The 11602-nt window shown below is 38.8% G+C and overlaps 1 protein-coding gene across 3 annotated transcripts in view; it reads left to right on the top strand.

Annotated features, from left to right (window-relative positions):
- Nucleotides 1-7453: 7453 nt before the first annotated feature.
- RBM12 (RNA binding motif protein 12) overlaps nucleotides 7454-11602 on the top strand; it is a 72040-nt gene continuing 67891 nt past the window's right edge. For all 3 annotated transcript variants that reach the window (XM_053695595.1, XM_053695749.1, XM_053695675.1), the window contains exon 1: nucleotides 7454-7603. The gene's annotated coding sequence lies outside the window, so the exon portion shown is untranslated. The remainder of the gene's footprint in view (nucleotides 7604-11602) is intronic.

The raw sequence follows: 11602 nt of genomic DNA, 5'->3' as shown, positions 1-11602 counted from the left end.
TCGTTACCTCCAGTCTCCTCTCACAGCTACTTCCGGTATTCCGATAGCGGTGACATCACACGCCAACCCGCACCACGCTGCAGACCGGACAGCACTCGCACAGAGCTACACTCCGCTTCTCAGCTCCACAGGACGTTTGCCTGAAGAAAGGATCTACCTTAAACTCCCTCACCGCAAGTAAGATCTGAACTAAGCTTGTAATTCAATTCAGTATCATGTAATCTCCTATGCGCAACAGGTCACATAAGTTTAATAGATCGTTAATACTCACTTGCTATTCTTGCCTGTATGCCTTGCTTAAAGGACCAGTCAATACAGTAGATTTGCATAATCAACAAATGCATGATAAGAAGACAATGCAATAGCACTTAGTCCGAACTTCAAATGAGTAGTAGATTTTTGTTAAATAAATTGCAAAGTTATGTCTATTTCCATTCCCCCTGTACCATGTGACAGTCATCAGCCAATCACAAATGCATATACGTATATATGCAGTGAATTCTTGCACATGCTCAGTAGGAGTTGGAGACTCAAAAAGTGTAAATATAAAAAGACTGTGACACATTTTGTTAATTGAAGTAAATTGGAAAGTTGTTTAAAATTGCATGCTGTATCTGAATCTTGAAGTTTAATTTTGACTTGAGTGTCCCTTTAAGCACTATACTGTTTAACCCTTATTTGGAGTTTCAAAGTTTTACACTGCTGCAAATGTAAGTGTTATACACAGGTGGTGGCGATAGTGTACTTAACTAGAAATCCCATCTATTAAATGAACCATGATCTCTGGGCTTATCATTTACTTGGGTGAGTAATTCATGATGTATCCCAGAAATCAATGTAACAACAAAAACTATGTACCTAGAGTAGCATGCACTCAGCAGCTGAGGTTCTTGACACAAAACTCTTGCCTTACAGTAAACGGCAATACTGTTCTTTAACATATCCTGACAGGGAGTGAGACACAGGGGAGGGAGAGACACACAGGGGAGGGGAGGGAGAGACACACAGGGGAGGGGAGAGACACACAGGGGAGGGAGGGAGAGACACACATGGGAGGGGGGAGGGAGAGACACACAGGGGAGGGAGGGAGAGACACATAGGGGAGGGAGGGAGACACAGGGGAGGGAGGGAAGCACAGGGGAGGGAGAGAGACACAGGGGAGGGATGGAGAGAGACACACAGGGGAGGGATGGAGAGAGACACACAGGGGAGGGGGGAGGGAGAGACACACAGGGGAGGGAGGGAGAGACACACAGGGGAGGGAGGGAGAGACACACAGGGGAGGGAGGGAGACACAGGGGAGGGAGGGAGACACAGGGGTGGGAGACACAGGGGAGGGAGGGAGACACATTGGAGGGAGAGAGACACAGGGGAGGGAGTGAGGGAGGTTGGGAGAGAGACACAGGGGAGGGAGGGAGTTAAAGAGACACAGGGGAGGGAGTATAACCAAACAGAAATAAACAAATCCATGCTGAAAGTGATCCCCCTTACTACAGGTATATGGATTGTAGAGTGTCTTGCTTGCTGTGCATATAGTTACATATATTATGCACATATACATTAATACACAAGAAACAGAGTGTTCAGTTAGTGACCCCTTAGGTTCTCTAAAGGTATATGCTTGAGACCCAAAACAGGGGTATATGTCCCAATTATTATCCGTGTGTGAAGGGACAAACAGTCAGAAAAAAGTAATATATAATCCAAGTCCTCTGTCTAAAAGCATTTCTCTCTGAAAATTCCTCAGTAGTTCATACGCTCCACTTCAGCCTAGGTGTCAGTAAGTCTCAGTAGGTGTAAACAGATCTCTGTAGTGGTGTTCTTAAACGTCATCTCTTACCCTCCACTGGTCTGATGGGGTGCCTGGGCACACTCTGTACTTCCTCACGGACTGGCGATGAAACCCTTCAGGGAGGGTGCAGCTTGTGTGTCCTTCCTGGCGTGCAAAGAGATTCAGTGGTATGCGTAGTAAGAACGCACTTCCTGGTGCGTCACCGATGATGTTGCTAGGCACACTGGTAGGAGCAGGACGCGGGGGGCGGAGAGAAAGCTGAAAGTCCAAGAGTGAACAGCAAACGAGCAGCGAATCCAAAAAGCGGTATACCCAACCGCTAAGGAACAAAACAGCAAAGCAATAAGATGCGCTGGCTCAAAAAGTCAAATGTTGGAGCCTCCAAAGAAGCGCAGCTACGCATGCGTGAAACGCGTCAGGCGTCCCTGACTGTGACCCATTTACTTTGTAACAGTACTTGTACTTCCAATAAATCTTTTTATCCAACATTTGACTTTTTGAGCCAGCACATCTTATTGCTTTGCTGTTTTATTATGCACATAGACAGAAAGCCAGCTCACATACACCTCTTGACATTATGCTATACAGTCAAAGTGATCCTGGCTGCTGTGTATATAGCTACATATAGCATGCATACAAACTGACACCCTGCTTGTTATATAGCCACATATATATGTCCATTATGCATATAGTTACATTTATCTTTCACATAAACAGCTACCAGGCCGAGCTCATATATGCAGTTATTTTGTGATTATGCTATATATAACTGCTGTGCATATAGTTACATATAGCATACACATAAACAGATATCCCTGCTTGCTATACACACATAGCCTGCCTGTTATGCATCAAGTTACACATAAAAAACCATACCATACATATAACATATAAACTGCCTGCTGGGCATATAATTACTTCAACCTGCACATAAACAAATACTCAGCTTATACAGGCATCTTTCTATGCTCTCACCTGTAGCCTGCCTGTTCAGTATGTCCATTAGCTCTTCAGTTGACTTGACAGTCACAGTGACTCTGACTCAGCTGAGTGAGCTCACCGTGAGTGACCGTGCCCGCCCCCCCAGTACTGTTCACTGTGCCCCTGCGCCGTGGCCCCCCCTCCCTCAGTCTGAGCAGCTTTATTTAGCTTAATAGCTGATGATACGGACGCTTACCTGAGGTTGAACAGATTTCCACAGTTCCACTCCGTTCTCCTCAGTAGTCTGTCACACTGGCTCTGCCTGTCCCAGACGTTCCCACACCACACACTCCACTGTCGACAGACTCCTGCTACTGACTGCTGCACCGCACGTGCAGTCACGAGACAATTGTTGTGATACACGTGCGTGCAGCCGTCAGTACTCAGGAGGGAAGAGAAGTCAGAGATCAGTGTGTGCCGAAATGGAAAGTTCCGGCCGGGCAGCGCAGCAGAGCACCCGCCGTCCAGAGACTAGACTCACTGACATCAAGCGACAGCAGCCAGTGACAGTCACAACTGACAACAAAGTACAAACTGACAATTGTGGCATCATCAATGATCACTGGCATGTGCCCCCCAAAAAATAAAATACTAATAAAAAAAAAACAACCACCTGCCTTGTTGCCCCCCCCTCCCTGTTTGGGAGACCTGCTGGGCCCGGTCGCAATGGCGACCTTTGCATCAACGTTAGTACGCCCCTGCTGTTTACAGTAAACCCTGGGATTGTCAGCTCACGGCATGCCTTGGGAATATCACAGATAGGTTTCTGTTAGTATGTGTTTGGAGGTCTGTGTTATTAGGCATATTTTGATGTTTATATATCCATGTTCTATTTTGCATTTATAATAATTTGATGTAGTGTTATGGTTGGCGTTAAACAGGCAGAAGTGTGTTTGGGGGGAGGAGGGTAATTTTGTTCTCGGACCCAGGCAGCACAATATAAATTGTTTTTTTTTTTTAATGTGCCCCTATGATTAAACACTGGCTCCACCTTGGCCACCCCAGTAAAATTTGTCTAGAACCGCCACTGAAATTGGTGACATTTTTTACTACATACTATTGCAGAAATAATCACTACTTTTTACACACATTTTTTCGGGGCTTGATAAATTTTGCCCTATGTGGAATTATAGCTACTTTCTATGGAATGACGGGTAAATAACAAAATTGAATGCCCATAGACTTTCGATATCTTTTTGAAGATGAAACAGAAAAAAATCAAACATTTGTTAAAAAAACGTATTCAGATATGAACTGTCATATATATATATATATATATATATATATATATATATATATATATATATATATATATATATATATCATACCCGCCAACTGTCCCGATTTTTGGGGGACAGTCCCGATTTTAGGGGTCTGTCCCCCTGTCCCGGGTTGCTAGTCATCTTTCCCGATTTGCCCCAGGCATTAAAAAAAAAATAAAAAAATGTTTTTTTTTATTTTTTTTTAATTCTGTTGGGCCCATACACAGAAGCAGCTGCCTTTGCTCTCACAGGGTTAGATACCTGTTAGAATCCCTGTGGAAAGGGAATGGTGTGTGGGTTAAGCAGGAGTAAGAAGGCTGTATACACTCTGACCACGGGTAATGGTGACCTCTCTAACCTACCTCTGGTAGTGATGATGTCTAACCCCTGGTGATAATACTAGCATGTCTTCAGTTTTATGCAATCAGCAGTGCTAATACCAGGGTAACGAACAGTGGCAGCCGCAGACTGCCAGCTAATGTGCTTGCCAACCCCAGGACACCATACAATGAATTACAGATACCCATATATGATGTAGTGTGTGTGTCTATCTGTATCCATAACTGTGTGTGTGTGTATCTGTATGTATAAGTTTATGCTATTTAGTGTGTGTGTGTCTGCATGTATAAATGTAAGCTATGTAGTGTGTGTATGTGTATCTGCATGTATAAGTGTGTATCTGCATGTATAAGTGTATGCTATGTAGTGTGTCTGCAGGTATAAGTGTACAGGGAGTGCAGAATTATTAGGCAAGTTGTATTTTTGAGAATTAATTTTATTATTGAACAACAACCATGTTTTCAATGAACCCAAAAAAACTCATTAATATCAAAGCTGAATAGTTTTGGAAGTAGTTTTTAGTTTGTTTTTAGTTATAGCTAGTTTAGGGGGATATCTGTGTGTGCAGGTGACTATTACTGTGCATAATTATTAGGCAACTTAACAAAAAACAAATATATACCCATTTCAATTATTTATTTTTACCAGTGAAACCAATATAACATCTCAACATTCACAAATATACATTTCTGACATTCAAAAACAAAACAAAAACAAATCAGTGACCAATATAGCCACCTTTCTTTGCAAGGACACTCAAAAGCCTGCCATCCATGGATTCTGTCAGTGTTTTGATCTGTTCACCATCAACATTGCGTGCAGCAGCAACCACAGCCTCCCAGACACTGTTCAGAGAGGTGTACTGTTTTCCCTCCTTGTAAATCTCACATTTGATGATGGACCACAGGTTCTCAATGGGGTTCAGATCAGGTGAACAAGGAGGCCATGTCATTAGATTTTCTTCTTTTATACCCTTTCTTGCCAGCCACGCTGTGGAGTACTTGGACGCGTGTGATGGAGCATTTTCCTGCATGAAAATCATGTTTTTGTTGAAGGATGCAGACTTCTTCCTGTACCACTGCTTTAAGAAGGTGTCTTCCAGAAACTGGCAGTAGGACTGGGAGTTGAGCTTGACTCCATCCTCAACCCGAAAATGCACCACAAGCTCATCTTTGATGATACCAGCCCAAACCAGTACTCCACCTCCACCTTGCTGGCATCTGAGTCGGACTGGAGCTCTCTGCCCTTTACCAATCCAGCCACAGGCCCATCCATCTGGCCCATCAAGACTCACTCTCATTTCATCAGTCCATAAAACCTTAGAAAAATCAGTCTTGAGATATTTCTTGGCCTAGTCTTGACGTTTCAGCTTGTGTGTCTTGTTCAGTGGTGGTCGTCTTTCAGCCTTTCTTACCTTGGCCATGTCTCTGAGTATTGCACACCTTGTGCTTTTGGGCACTCCAGTGATGTTGCAGCTCTGAAATATGGCCAAACTGGTGGCAAGTGGCATCTTGGCAGCTGCATGCTTGACTTTTCTCAGTTCATGAGCAGTTATTTTGCGCCTTGGTTTTTCCACACGCTTCTTGCGACCCTGTTGACTATTTTGAATGAAACGCTTGATTGTTCGATGATCACGCTTCAGAAGCTTTGCAATTTTAAGAGTGCTGCATCCCTCTGCAAGATATCTCACTATTTTTGACTTTTCTGAGCCTTTCAAGTCCTTCTTTTGACCCATTTTGCCAAAGGAAAGGAAGTTGCCTAATAATTATGCACACCTGATATAGGGTGTTGATGTCATTAGACCACACTCCTTCTCATTACAGAGATGCACATCACCTAATATGTTTAATTGGTAGTAGGCTTTCGAGCCTATACAGCTTGGAGTAAGACAACATGCATAAAGAGGATGATGTGGTCAAAATACTCATTTGCCTAATAATTCTGCACTCCCTGTATACTATGTATTGTCTGTGTATGCTGGATGTATAAGTGTATGCTATGTAGTGTGTGTGTATCTTCATGTGTAAGTGTATGCTATGTAGTGTGTGTTTATATTCATGTTTAAGTGTATGCTATGTAGTGTGTGTGTGTATCTGCATATATAAGTGTATGCTATGTAGTGTGTGTGTGTGTGTGTATCTGAATGTATAAGTGTATGCTATGTAGTGTGTGTGTATCTGCATATATAAGTGTATGCTATGTAGTGTGTGTATCTGCATGTATAAGTGTATGCTATGTAGTGTGTGTGTATCTGCATGTATAAGTGTATGCTATGTTGTGTGTGTGTATCTGCATGTGTAAGTGTATGCTATGTAGTGTGCTACTGTGCATTTTTGCTGACTTTAAAGGACAGAATTTAGAATATTAATGGGGAATGCAAAGAGCAGTTTTAAAGAATTTATTATTAAATGTCCAATTAAGATAAAAATATTTAGCAATGTCTTTGCAAAGGATAATTACATAGCTCACATAGCCATACCAGTGGTTTGAGCTTGTGTTTGATTTGCTCCCTATGTGTATTAAAATCTATGACTTTATTTAGAATTTTATTTATATTACTTTGGGCTTATGATTTTTAAGCCCCGTCCACCACATTTCATTTTTTTGGTGGTGGGGGGGTGTCCCTCTTTTGAATTTTGAAATGTTGGGAGGTATGATATATATACACACACTGTATATATATATATATATATATATATATATACTGTATATATATATATATATATGTGTGTGTCAATGAAAAACGTATGGCATCTCAAAATGTTAACATGTGCTATATGAAAAACACCAAATCAGAATCAATTACAAATTAAAAGTATTGGGTATTTTATGTACAAATTACAACCTGTCAAAACAACTCCAAAATCTGCTCCAGAAAATATATATACACACAGGACCGTTATTACGATCAGTTCTGGCAATTACAATGCATTCGATTTCGAATACATTCCAAGCAAGCTAAACTAAACCAAGCAAGACTGTGTTCTATTTGTTATTCTTAGTGAACGTGCCCGCCCCTCTTCCGTGTACGCGCTTCGTCTAAGCCTTCCGATGCGTGACGTCACGTTGCGGACCAGCAGCCATTTTGTGTGGGCTGCTGAAAGGCTTCGCGAAATATAGCAGCTGAAAATCAGAGAAAAAGGGAGAAAACAAGAAGCTAGGAGAAACGAGTGTTTTCCTTCTTTGTTTGTTCTCTCATTTTTGTGTTACAGTAAAACAGATATCAGCGGTAAGAAAAAAAAGAGCGGTGTTCAACAGAGGAGTGAGTCCGTATGTGTATAATATGGGAATATAGGAGTGTGTCTACCTGGTTTAGGCTCCAGCTCCGACATGGCCGCTTGATGTCTAGGGAGACTTCAGAAGCGCTAAATCATATTTATTTAGAACATTACTATTTATTTGTAAATCTTAACCCCATTGTGTGACCGTTGGTAATTGTGGGTTGGCAGGTCAAATGGTTAACCCGTTGTTTTCTGCGTATTCGTTGCCAGCAGCTGGGGCTGTCCGAGGCTTGGTGAATGCATTGTGCGTCCTGTTGCAAGGGCTTGTCCCCCAGTTCATATTATGTGCTGTACATGGTTCTGTGGTTTGGAAGAACATAGATTTTAGGGATTAGTTATGCATTGATGTAGCTAAGTGAATGTTATAAACTCCATTAACGCGTTTACCTCTTTATTGGAGGGGTATGTGTAATGTTTAAATGTTTCGGTAATGAAATGTCCAGCAAACGAATGCATTATCAAAGCTCATTTTGGTGCAGCTCGTTCATTCTACTGCGGTTTTTATTTACAAAATACATTCTTGAGGTTTTGTTTGTCCAATCGATTTCAGACGTTATAGAGGTAATGAGGGCACAGTATTTTATTTGTTTTAGTCATTTTAAATATTAATGGTGGTGTGTCGGCTTGTTTATTATAGATTTGCACTTTTTTTTTACACACTGTGCATTCCATTTACTGTCCTTTCGATCTCCTGTGATTTCACCATCCTTTATATTTTCATACAATGTGTGGGTGCATGTGGAACAGCCTTTTGCCAATATTTTCTGGAGTTTTTTGCGTAATTAAAAGTTTGTAATTTCTCTTGGGTTACACATCTTACCAGTGTAAAAAATATGGCTTTACAGAGATTAGCAAAGGGATGTTGTAGATCAAACATGAATGACATACGTGCATTTTAATTTTGAATATCATTTTTTTTTTAATTTTTATTGCATTACACTTTAGCATTAGCAAATATGCTTCTAAAATAACTATATCAGTGTTTGTATGATCTTTTACTGTGCACATGTAGGCAGAGGCTATCCATTCCACATCTGCTCGTTGTATACAGAAAAAACTAATTAAAACACTTTCTACTAGCCCTATATTTACTTTTGATACTTAAATGTTTTCATTCAAAATTGAAATGGATGCATGGGAAATTCAGTTTGTTACCCTTTAAATAGAGCCAGTGTTATTCTTTTTACTTGTTACATAATTCATTTTTAGACTTTTTACTTGTTACATAATTCATTTTTAGACTTTTAGAATTAATTTTAAGTGGTTTTTCTGTGTCTAAAATTCTTGCAAGATCTTACAATAGTAAAATAGAAATGTATGATTGTTCACACAGTACTCTGATTTCCATAATGTATTTGTATTGGGAAATATTTTGTTTAATCAGTTGAACTAATTGGCTATTAATGTTTTTTTACACTAAAGGTATGGCCTTTCCTAAGATATATGCAGTGGCATTGCATGATTAAAATGTCAGAATACATTTATATCTTGTTTGTATCCACAAAAATGACTATTTTGTACAAGGTACACTACCTTGCATTGCTGTACTTTTTATACAGTTGCACTTACATATATGTAAAGATATATAATTTGAGGTTTATTGGCCATATTTGTTTAATTGTATCTGACTGAGACACACATGTTAATGGTAGGCTGGTAATCAATTTTGCATAATCTGGTGAATAAATACCTTGCGGTAAATCTAGATTGTCATAACTTTTTTTTTAATTTTATTTGCATACCTGCATCTTCCATTTTATCTCCACTTAGGTATTCTGAAATATTTGAACTTGTGTGCTCCTTTATAAGTAAAAAGTGTATTACAGAGTTTATTGCAGCCAAAGTAAAGACTATTCAAACTACTGTGTGTACCGTAAAGTAATCTTATTGTATACTGAATCATTTCTCTTTTAGCTGACTCATAATTATTTGTAGCATTATAGAGGAGCAGCAACCATGTCTTTTTGTCTCCTGTTGCCTTTCCTCTCTTTCTGTGTATCTAGTGCATGCAGGTCAATGAACACATTTTTTGAGTACCTCAAGCTAATCTAGGTATTTACATAAAAATACATTTGTCTTCAGCTTTGGAGGAGCCTCATTTAACTTACTATTGTTTGCAAACATTACATCTAAAGTAGGCCTGGGATCGAATACAAGTTCAGATTTCATAAAACTAACTGGACACACCTCTGTTGTACCTGCGAATACACTCCATGTGGTTTTCTTTTTTTTGGGTTATTTAATGCATATAAATTACGCTCATGCTTAACAGAATGGTAATACAATGAAAATGTGTTACTAATACATACTGACCTCATATTCTTCAATGCTTGTTCTTGAAAATGTTATCTCCACAATATTGTGCTTACTGATAGTTAAGATTTGTAGCATTTTAAAGGAGATATATATATATATATATATATATATATATATATATATATATATATATATATATATATATATATATATATATATATATATATATATATATATATATATATATATTAGAAAATTGTCTGTCTGTTTTTGTAGTTGTGCTTACCTTTTCAAATTCTGGATGACTAAGATGAAATCTGGTTTGTTACTCATTGAATTGGTTTATAGGTTGTGTACTTGATGTGTTTTAGGCCCCAAAATATGTGTTCACTAATATAACTTTGGTGCTATTTTGTTTTTCTCTACTGTTACAGGTAGCATTGTCTTACTAAAGGGCATGTGCTATGCCAAATTCTGAACGACTTTTGTTTGAGTGTAACTTGAAAGACAGGACCTGAAGTTTTTAGCTTAGTAAATATTTCCAGCTGGCGCTGTTCTATTGCATAAGAATGCAAGGCTTTTGTATTACAAGGGATCTCATTATAAACATCAGCATAAGTTCAAAGGGGAAAATGTATTCACAGTTAATTATTAGTATTATTCATCATCAACTTTTTTTGTGTTGGTGCCTTTTTTATTTTACTGATGTTTTCCATTGGTAGTTAATTTGCGTGCCATATGGCTCTGCAAGCAAAAAAGCTGGTTGCAGAGCTGCTCAGCAAAAAGGAAAAAAGGCAGTTTAGACCTGGTAATGTCAAAGATTAACTTTATTTTAGCGCACAAAATCCCCCCCAAAACTTGATGAATTAAACTTTTATAATAAAAGATTGCGAGGACTACATTTATTATTTCTTAGTCGGGCAAATTTACCATAGCTTTAAACACATTTTGGTACACTTTCCATTTGATTCAAATTTTTCATGTAAAGGGACATTTTTAATAAAAAATGAAATGCTTATGGATAAGATGCATTTCACTTTTGGACTCATTTTTGTAATACACATCTATTAGCTGAAATGCTTCTAGTAAAAGCTATCACTCTTTCAGGGCATATGAAACATATGCTCATATATCCCTTGCATACGCATTCAAACTCCATACTTGTCCAGAGAGCTGACAATGTATTGTGTGGGACAATACTTAACTTGTTCCATGTGACCACTAACTCTGTAAATAGATACAGCGCTTGAAAGGGGTTGCATGGATTATATCTAGATATGCTCCATGAAACTGTGGACAGTAAAATCTACCACTGAAGTAATGATCGCTTTTACTTTAGAATAATTTTACGAATACACATGCATCACAAAAATGTTTTTTTATAGAAAACTGAACTTTGATTACAACACGACTCGACACGTCACCCTTTAATACCTATTGTGAAGCTCATTAAATTTCTATGATTCCTGTTCATGAAAAATACACTTTTCTTCTAGCTAGCTCTTAACCTTTCTGGTTACAGATGCAAAGAGGAAATAAAAAATCAATTCAAATTCTATATATATTTTATATTTCTCTTATATTGTGATGTTATTTTATGTGTCTGTATGTAATACATGTCATATATTATATTTAATATCTCTCATAAGGATGCCCAAAAATTTCCGGCTCCTAAATTTATGGGCTGGCTC

The sequence above is a fragment of the Bombina bombina genome, chromosome 1 (genome assembly GCF_027579735.1).
Source record: "Bombina bombina isolate aBomBom1 chromosome 1, aBomBom1.pri, whole genome shotgun sequence".
In the NCBI taxonomy this organism is placed as follows: domain Eukaryota; kingdom Metazoa; phylum Chordata; class Amphibia; order Anura; family Bombinatoridae; genus Bombina; species Bombina bombina.
The sequence above is the reverse complement of the archived record's forward strand: the minus strand, read 5'-3'. Positions and strand labels throughout refer to the sequence as shown.